Consider the following 9,669-nt stretch of genomic DNA (forward strand, 5'->3'; position numbering starts at 1 on the left):
ATAATTTGAAATGTGAAAAGGAAACAATCCTAGTCTTTTTTACTTGCCTATTTAGGTGGACTTCTTACTCTCCTCGATAGTAGCCAATTCTAGAAATCTTCATGAAACACTTTGGTGTATTAATTTTTTTTGCGGGGATTACATATTGATTTGATTCACAACAAAAACAATTAATTTTTTATTATTTCCCTGCAAAAAAGTTATTATTTTTATTATTTATAATTGCTCTTTGTTAGATCTTATGACATGCGCAGTGAAATACGGAGTAGTAGACAATATTCTTTTAATGTAATATTCCTCCGATCCAAATTAATTGACGTGGTATTTTCCTCTGATCCAAATTAAATGATGGCAGCTTTAATATTGTGTTAATTAATTTGAATCAAAGGGAGTAGTTTATTTGCAGATTAGTGACGTACAATTGAAGAAAAATGTCAGAAATATGGATTACTATTTTGACTTTTATTGCACATATTTTTGATAGTATAAGCCTATATTGGTCTTAATATAATTATTATCATCTTTATATTTTTAATATATGAAGCTAAATTTAATTAGCTTACAGTTTTATTTTTTGTAGTTAGTCACACGGTCGCGCCGTGGTGACTACTTTTCGCGAAGCGTTGGCAGGTTCGGCGGCGTCGTTTGACGGTGCCGTCCTGTCGACTGTGCTCCGTGTGAGACTAGCCATAGTGGGAGTAATTTCAGCAGTAACATCGAGTCCAACTCAGCAAATTTGCTTATGTGGCAATGAGTTAATCAGGAGATAGGTAGTTATAGTAACTTAGCTAGTTACTGTAACATCACATGTCCCAATGCAATATGAGTCTATAACCTAATAAATGAATTTTTGCACGTTACCACACTGATGTTACTACCCACTATAAAGGTAGTAAGGGCATCTCCAACAATTTGTATTTTAGCTTGTTGGTAAAATATGTCATGTCATCAACCAACACCTTAACATACAACATCTTCAATGGGTTGTATCTAGTTTTACCAATAGGATGTGAGATAATAAATGAAGTGCTCTCTCATTCTACATTGGAGCTTGTGCAAGGGGTGTTGGTTCATGTACATACAACCTTTCTCTCTTTCCTCATTTATTGCATGACACATCATCAAAAATCCTATATGGCAAAGTCTACCAACAACTATCTTACAACCATTGAAGATGCCCTAACATAGTCTAGGGATATGTGTATGTTACTGGTGTATGTTACTATGCATTGTGGCTAGTCTGAGCGGCGTCACAAGTGCGGCTGCGGCTGCAGCGGTGGCTCTCGTGGACAGCACCCGCATTAGTGCCCTCGCAAACTCCTTCCTCGCGAACCGCTCTTAGTGCTGGCGAGAGCGCCGGTCATCCGGCCGTCGCTCGCATCTGTGCCCTCACGATCTCCTCCCACGCTCGAGCGGAGTTTCCTCGCTCAACAGCAGCAGCTTCGGCAATTCTTATCCATCTAAAAAGGGAGTAGTATCTTATCCATTCACTCTGCTTCATCTAATATTGTCTTGCCTTTGTACGAACAGGTGCACATCTCCTTTGCCTTGCGTCTATATGAACAATGGTTTCCAAATCCCTTTTCCTCCATCTATGATATAAAATTTGAGTAGGATGAGGTTGTATCCAGATGAAGGTGTCCTAGAGCGGTGATGGTATAGGAACCATCAAGCAGATTTCCGGGCAGATCCAGCTGGTACGGTCAGTGGTGTTCTGCGGGCATAGCATGGTTACCATATAAGTATTTCATTAGCTTATTTAGGAATCACCTATTATTTGTGAAACTGGATCTGAATTTCTTGTTCTATTTAAAAAGAAGAGTTGTAGGAATTGAGAAAACGAACTATGCTTGTGTAACTTTAGGACTTTGTTTATAGTAATCTTGGAACTCCACCTCAGTGATGCATAACTAACTCATGTTGATTTTCTCAGATCAGTTGTGAGCCCTTATGCAGATAGAAGTACCTTTCTCACAAATATAATATTGCAAAGATAACATTTTAAAACAGAAAATGCAGCTATGTATGCATTACATTAAGGCTAATATGAATAATTTTACTTGTTCTAATTATATTAGATATGACAAAGCAAATATATAATATATCTTCGTAACAATGTTGTCGGATGGATGCTCTTCATATGCTATGAGTATCTGCAATCCATTTCTGCTTGTAACCCTTGACATTGCAACATAAAGTTGGCCATGTATGAACACTTGCCTTTCTAAGGACATTCCAACCTTTTTTAGAGATTGGCCCTTAATTTTCTTTGTAGTCATAGCAAAGCACATTGATATTGGGGTATTGTCTCCTTTTCAAAATGAAAGGGCATTTTGAATCACTTGGTGACTTGATAATTCGTGGGATGTAAAAGCCGCTTACCTAGCAGTGTTATTGTTAGTCTTGTCCCATTGCAAGGCCCTGCACTTTAGTTGATTTTTCTCATAAGCGTTACTGGCAATCCTACGTTCAGCTTCAGTTCACGATCTCGTATTCCAGAAAATGTTAAGACTATTTATAAACTCAGTTGTGTAAAATATATTTCCACTGTAGACATTGTTTTGCGTGTTGTATACAGTACCTCTTCTCCAAGAATTTGACTCATGATGTAGGTGTTAATCTCGTCAACAATCTCATTTCTTGGTCATACGATTGCTCTTTCCTTTAGGTATGTTCTGTCAGTTTACTTGCTTTGTAAGTCAGGGTAGGTGCATTTAACAATAGATGCTTTGGGGTTTTTGACTTCATGTAAAATAAGGTCTTCTGGGATACTAACCTAGTCTTCTTCATCTGTTGTTGCTGTTGTGCCATTGTCAATGTTTAGTATCCAGTTTGCAAATTCCGCTGTCTTTGATTTCTCTACTGAACTACCTTCGGATGAATTCACATGCATATTTTCTGTGAGTTGGTACTTCTCAAAGTTCTTCCATAGGTAGGTCTTTGCAGATACGGAAACAATATGTTCCATTTTCCCCTTTGGTACAACTGGTAGGATTTGCCTGAAATCACCTACCAGGACTACGGTCATTCCTCCAAACAGTCAATCCTCAGCATCCTCTTTTGTGAATTGAAGTATGTTTGTTAAACACTTGTCTAGTGCCTCAAAACAGTGTTTGTGTGTCATAGGTGCTTCATCCCATATTTTCAGTGAAGTTTTCTTTATTACCTCTTCAAGAAATGTTCCTTGCTTGATGTTGCATGTGGACTGGCAAGTGATCTTCAGCGGTATGTGGAATCTTAAATGAGCTGTTCTTCCACCGTGTAAAAGAAGTGTTGCTATACCACTGATGCTACTACTAGAACTATCTTTCCTTTGGACCTTAATTTTGTCGTGATTGATTTCCATAGAAATGACTTTCCTGTTTGACCATATGCGTCATAGAAAATCAATTTGCCAATACTGTTGTAAACTGATTCTACTATAACATCAAAAGCCGTCCTCTGATCTTGATTTAGCTTTGCAGCAACTCTGTGTGCTCTATTCATAATAATCTTTATCGTAGTTAGTTCCTCTTTTACTAATCTGTTTGTTATATCTTGAAGAACCTTTCGACCTTTTGGTGATCAATATAAGTCTTACATCTTTAATATCTCGTTCTTGGAATCTGTCCCTTCCATGTGAAATGATTTGACTAAAACATTGTGCTCATCAAACATCTCCATTAGTCCTTTGACAATGTTTTCATCTGGCTATGTCTTGCTGTCCGTGTAACTTGTTGCATGCAAATTTTAGTTTCATCGCGTCATCTTTAGGAAGTAAAGTACCAATCTGATGGTAGTTCTAGCCATTCAAACGAAAAACATATGGTCCAGGTCATGCATATTAATTTTATAGTCAACTTTTCCTCCCATTGAAGTGAACGCAAACATTAGTTGTACAACCTGATCCTCTGGTGGAAATTTGACGATTCTCCTCTTTCATTGTAGTGAAGTAGCTGTTGGAGATACGGTGGAGCTTGTTTCAGTGTTGGTAATTCAACCTTCCCTTCCTTGCAGCAAAAAGACCAAATTTTGGAACCCTTATGTTACTCGTGTTCTGCTTATTTCTCCATGCCACATGATGGCATTGCAAAATTCATAAATGCTAATTGGTTTTCCCAAATATGAAACTTGAGTGACATCCTTCCCCACGTTTGATACTTCTCAGCCCTTGTTGTCCTTTTCTATCCTTAGTCATTTGCTTTTCCTTATCAGTTGGAGTATCTCATTCCTTTTTCGTCCAGCTGCCTTCCTTGCTGCTCTAATGATGTCTGATTGACTATCATTAGATTGTAGTGTCGCAGGATGGGAGATTCCTTGCTCAGGTATTTCGATTGTTTGTTCACCCGACATATTGTTGCATCAATCCAGGTAAATTAACGGGTGTATAATTGATTTTTTTGTATTGTGATAATGAATACCTTTTGTTGTTTTGATTTGGTCAGTCCCAAAAATATTAAGTACATTCTAGTGCGGACACCTTATAAGCACCTAATACCTTTTCTGCTGGAGTATATCTTTCCTTTTTCGTGCAGCATCATTCATTGTCGCTCTAATGATGTCTGCAGGTTGACTATCATTAGATTCTACCATCGCTAGTTTGGAGGTTGCTTGGCCAGGTCTTTGGATCGTTTGATCACTCGACATATTGCTGCATAAGATTTTGGTACAATCTAAATAATCCAGGTAAATTAATGGGTGTATAATTGATTTTTTGTATTGTGATAATGAGTACCTTTTATTGTTTGGATCTCGTCCATTGTGAGTTTGACGCATGTTGACTGCAGCTAGTGAATCCTGAAACAAATGAGGGAACATTGTATCAAGTATTTGAAAGTTAACAGTATATTCTTTATGGAGCCAAAGATCAGGCATGTACCCTTATCATTTTCTGACTAGATATTTAAGCTTGACTGTTTAGAAATTAACATCTATTCTTCATTGAAGATAGCACAGACAACTTAGATACGTGCTAGCGAGGACATCTTATAAGCTCTTGATATTACTTGTCCAGAAACTCTAAATTGCTGATGATAAATTTAATGTACACATGTCAGGTACCACATTGTTAGCAAGGATGTTGAAGGATGTTGTATGGCTCAATCGGTTTGCTGAAAATATTCTTGTTCTATTATTGATAGTATTCCAACAAAGAATTTTAAATCCCGTACATCTGTTGTTAGTACCTTTTAAGAAAAGGATGTATATGATTTGTAACTGGTTAACTGAATTTAAAGTTTGGTCATTGATTTCTCTCTATAATTACAATTAACAGAGCATATGTAATGAGATTAGAGAGTTGATGCATATAACCTGTCTGTTGCTTGCTCCGTGAGGATTTACTATGCGATGAAGGATGAGATTGGATGGACATGGATCTGCTGAATTTAAAGTTTGGTCGTTGATTTCTCTCTATAATTACAATTAACAGAGTATATGTAATGAGATTAGAGAGTTGATGCATATAACCTGTCTGCTGCTTGCTCCGTGAGGATTAATTGTCACCTCTATGCGATGAAGGATGAGATCAGATGGACATGGATATGTAATGAGATTAGAGAGTTGATGCATATAACCTGTCTGCTACTTGCTCCATGTGGATTAATTGTCACCTCTATGCGATGAAGGATGAGATCAGATGGACATGGATCTGTTTTTCATGTGAGGAAAGAGACATGAGAGTTTGAGAGAGAGAAACGTGAGTTTGAGAGAGGAAGAGAGACATGCAAGATTAAGAGAGATCTATTTTTAACTTGGAGAGGAAGAGACGAACGTAGATGTTTCACGTGTATCTAATCTTTTTAGCTTTCAACCAACTAAACTGCCTGAAAATTTCACGGGTCTTGAAGAAAAAAATATAGCCATAAGTAATATATGAGTTAATCTTGGTTCAAAAAATATGGATTAATCTACACCGTAATAACTCGGTCCCATAAGATGTATGGCTCGTATTTACTGATTAACGTGGGTTTATTGGGAGTATCTAATTAGTGTAGGTATAGATAGATAGATAGATAGATAGATAGATAGATGGCGAGTTGGGTCACGGTGCCACCAGAGATGGCCGGGAAACAATACTTATAGGCGGAAGGTAGCGCGACGGTCATCGGAATTCAATGCATAAGCAGGCATGGCTTAGCGCGCCAGCTTGCCGTGGAAAACTAGAGAAACTGAAATTATGACTGTGATGTCCCGTCCCGTCTGGGTCGCACGCCGGCATGGCGGTCAAACGAGTGCACTCGAATCATCTCCCTCCTTGTCAATAATGGTTCCACGGATTTAAAAAGCCCGCAACAATTAAAGCGCATCTTTTTTCGCATCAGTTAGCTGCCTTAATTATGGCCGGCTGCATGCAGGCACTCAGAATCGCTCGCAGCCAGTACGCGGAGCAGCATGCAACGAGTCGCAGCCGAGGGCATGCATGCATCCACTTAAATCGCTGGAATTAATTAGGCTTAAACTTCTGCTTTGCTCACGGGACTAATAAACCCGGACGGAGGGAGTACCTTGGTTGGGAGTGGTTTGAATTAAGCCCTGCAAACCGGAAAGGAGGTACTAGTACGTGCATGATCCGCTATTTATTCGTGTAGGATCGAGTAGGTCGTTTCTTGAATTGAGCCCTGCAAACCGGAAAGGAGGTAGTACGTGTGTGATGCTATTTATCTGTGTAGGATTGAGTAGGTAGGATAGTATAGCTTGTCAGTTTCTTCAGAGGTAGGCATTTTTATTCAAAAAACTGCCACTTCGGATCTTGCGTCGCAAAAAACTGCCAGGAGCGCACTAGTAGGCTAGCTAGTGATCGATCAGTAACTTGTAAACACTGAGCGAACAGAAATAAGTAACTGTTAATGCATCTCAATGATTCACAGATCATATACAAATATGTAGCTCCAAAAGCAAAGATCAGCCACTTCGGATCTTGCATCGCAACTAAAACTAACTAGTATGATTCCCATACATAAGATCAACATGTTAATGCATCCCAATGATTCACAGATCATATACAAATATGTAGGTCCAAAAGCAAAGATCTAGAAAAAACATTTGTTCTTCCTACTAACATGGATGCTTCTCTTGGCCAACATTCAGTACAGACTGAAAGACAGATTTGTTTGTGAAGTCTATGATTCCTCTTGCAAACGTAAGTGGTTTCACCAACAGCTAGAACCATGAGAATGAACCACACATGATGGAGGAACATCCACTGCAATATGATTTAGTCTTCTCTCGATCACACCGCAAGACTATTTTTGAAATACAAACTTTAATTTAGGCAAAATGAAGCCCATTGTATAATCAGACCAAAGCAATGAAGCACCTAGTGTTGGCCAATAAATAGTACAGTACTAGTTTTCTACAGTCCATGAAGTGACTATCCAATCTTTCTGTGTCTATTTTCAAATGGCACTACATGCTGTGACTATATTATTCTCTTGTGGAGTTCAACCAAAATTGCAGACACTTTGTTTGTTTGCCAAATAGCAATGGATAGACATCTCAGTCTGCACAAATATCAAACAGCTAGTAAACATATACCACACCTTGTATTTTCGGTTTAAACATGTCTCTTCCGCTTAGCATCTGTCATGTTCTGCACTGGACAATTTGATACAGGTATGTTTTGCCCTGGACAATTTCATGCTGAATTGATTTGCTGGTTCAGAGCAGAAATATAGCGCCTATTCATCATCAGACCAAGGATATCCATGTTTGCAGTGATGGAAGAGGTGAAATCGATACAACCGAAATTGAGCATCCAATCATTGAATCCTGTCCTGCACCTCCAATGTAGGTCCACCCTGCCAATAAATACACATGCAAACCACTTGTATTACTATCTAATGACAGTACAAAAAGAGTAGCAAGATAGTAGCAAACCATGTACCTTCGTAATGAACAGCTCATAGTGCCACCAATTGGATATAGCGGTTTGGAAGAAAACATGCTCCTAATGTTGAACCAGTTGGACTTTTTGTGCAGTTCCACTAAAATCGAGCATCCTTGTTTGCATAGATATTGAAAGTGTGATTATTGTAAAAACAACACTAGTTGAAGCATAGACTCACAAATATAAGCATTCCAATTTCTTAATGGAAAAGGTAGCAAGACTGTTTCTAACCACCAGTTTGAAGGAATAAATAAGGCAAGAGCGGCTGATGTCAGAAAGGCATATATAGTTCTTTTTGAAAGAATGATCGACTCCTGACCTTTCCTCTTCTTTTAAGCATATTTTGTGCAGTTCAACTAAAATAAAATGCCATCACCGCCTTGACAATTCAGTGACACTATACAAAAGGAAATGACTTAACATTACATCATGATCTCAGGTATGTAGTCGACAGGCATTAGAGACAAACATACAGACCTCCTCTGATAACATAATGAACATTAATTTTAACAAAGGTGTGACTAGCTTTACCGGGATAATTTGAGTGAACTATACACCCTTTGTTCCTTAATATAAGACGTTTTCGCGGTTCAATTTAAAGTACCCAAACGTCTAGTATTTAGGAAAACAGGTAGTAGTTTTCTTGAGCACATATCTGGAAAATCTTGCCACACTTTATTTATGTCCATACGCTAATGCAACACCATTCGAATACTACAAATATACACTAATCCAGTGGCTAGTGCAACAGTAGAGTAGTTAGTTTATTAGAGGGTACAGTACAATGGTTTTACTGAACAGATTTCAATAAACTCTAGCACTGGAAGATTTCTATAAGAATTAACAATACAAAATTTAAAAAAATTGCTATCCCAATCTTGAAAATTAATCAAACATAAAAACCTGATCGAACGAATCAAGAGAACAGTCAGCATTGGTATACTAGTTGTGCATGAGCATTAAACCAAATACAAAAGTCTGAAGGTAACTAGCACTATTAACTAATGACAGTATAAAAAAATTGCAAACCATGTACCTACAAGGTAAATATCATTTCGAACTTGTGGGGACCTAATAAATTGATATCCCAATCTTGATAATCGATCAAACATAAAAACTTGATCGAACGAATCAAGAGAACAGCCGGAGGAGGAGGTGCCCACTCTTGACCTTTCCTATTATCTTCATAATTTTTTGGGCAGTTTAACCAACATAAAATGAAATCAGCACCTTGGCATTTTGGTGTCACTGTACAAAAAAATTAACTTATCTCATGAAAGTGAGGTATGTAATCTATAAGCATTAACAGTGCAAAAATCTGAAGGTAGTAACAAGTTTCATCATTGGTATATTGGTTGTGCAACAGCATTAGAATGCCTTAGCTGAAAAATCTTTAATACATCCACAATCAATAGCTAACCCTGAAATAATCTAGTGACATTAAATGGCATTGCTTAAATTCATCGGTGGCATTAGACTGAGAGCGGCATTAGTTAAATGTGGCATCACTTTAGCAGTAGCATTGCTTGACTTGACTGCTGGCGTTATACTAACAGCAAAAAAGTGGCAATAAGAGCATGGGAGGCCCATTCGGACAGTGGCCGCACCAGTACGATGTACCTCCACGGACGCAGAGTGGTGAGGGAGGTATGGTTGCCCATAGCAACAAATATCCAGGCAGCATATGTGGATTACATCCCATTTTTGTTCTCTTTAGCCAGCTTTTTCCTATGTGAGGACAACAAACCGATCAACCTGGTCATTCTCTATTGCGTTGTCATGCCTTTCTACCCTTCTTCAAC

The 9,669-nt window shown here is 38.2% G+C and overlaps 2 long non-coding RNA genes across 3 annotated transcripts; one reads left to right on the top strand and one right to left on the bottom strand.

The window, feature by feature from the left end:
* The first annotated feature begins 1,191 nt into the window (after positions 1 to 1,191).
* On the top strand, positions 1,192 to 4,854 carry LOC123044501 (uncharacterized). 2 transcript variants are annotated; one of them, XR_006420127.1, is made up of 3 exons: positions 1,192 to 4,350; positions 4,548 to 4,665; positions 4,767 to 4,854. It is a non-coding gene; the product is annotated as an uncharacterized lncRNA (long non-coding RNA). The 2 variants fall into 2 exon arrangements; XR_006420126.1 differs by having other exon boundaries at positions 1,193 to 1,530; positions 1,632 to 4,665; positions 4,767 to 4,851.
* LOC123044502 (uncharacterized) lies at positions 4,512 to 5,661 on the bottom strand. Its single transcript, XR_006420128.1, has 4 exons — positions 5,449 to 5,661; positions 5,293 to 5,357; positions 4,715 to 4,776; positions 4,512 to 4,630 (listed from the first exon to the last, which is right to left on the bottom strand). It is a non-coding gene; the product is annotated as an uncharacterized lncRNA (long non-coding RNA).
* Positions 5,662 to 9,669: the final 4,008 nt, after the last annotated feature.

Source organism: Triticum aestivum, chromosome 2B (assembly GCF_018294505.1).
Source record: "Triticum aestivum cultivar Chinese Spring chromosome 2B, IWGSC CS RefSeq v2.1, whole genome shotgun sequence".
Lineage (NCBI taxonomy): Eukaryota > Viridiplantae > Streptophyta > Magnoliopsida > Poales > Poaceae > Triticum > Triticum aestivum.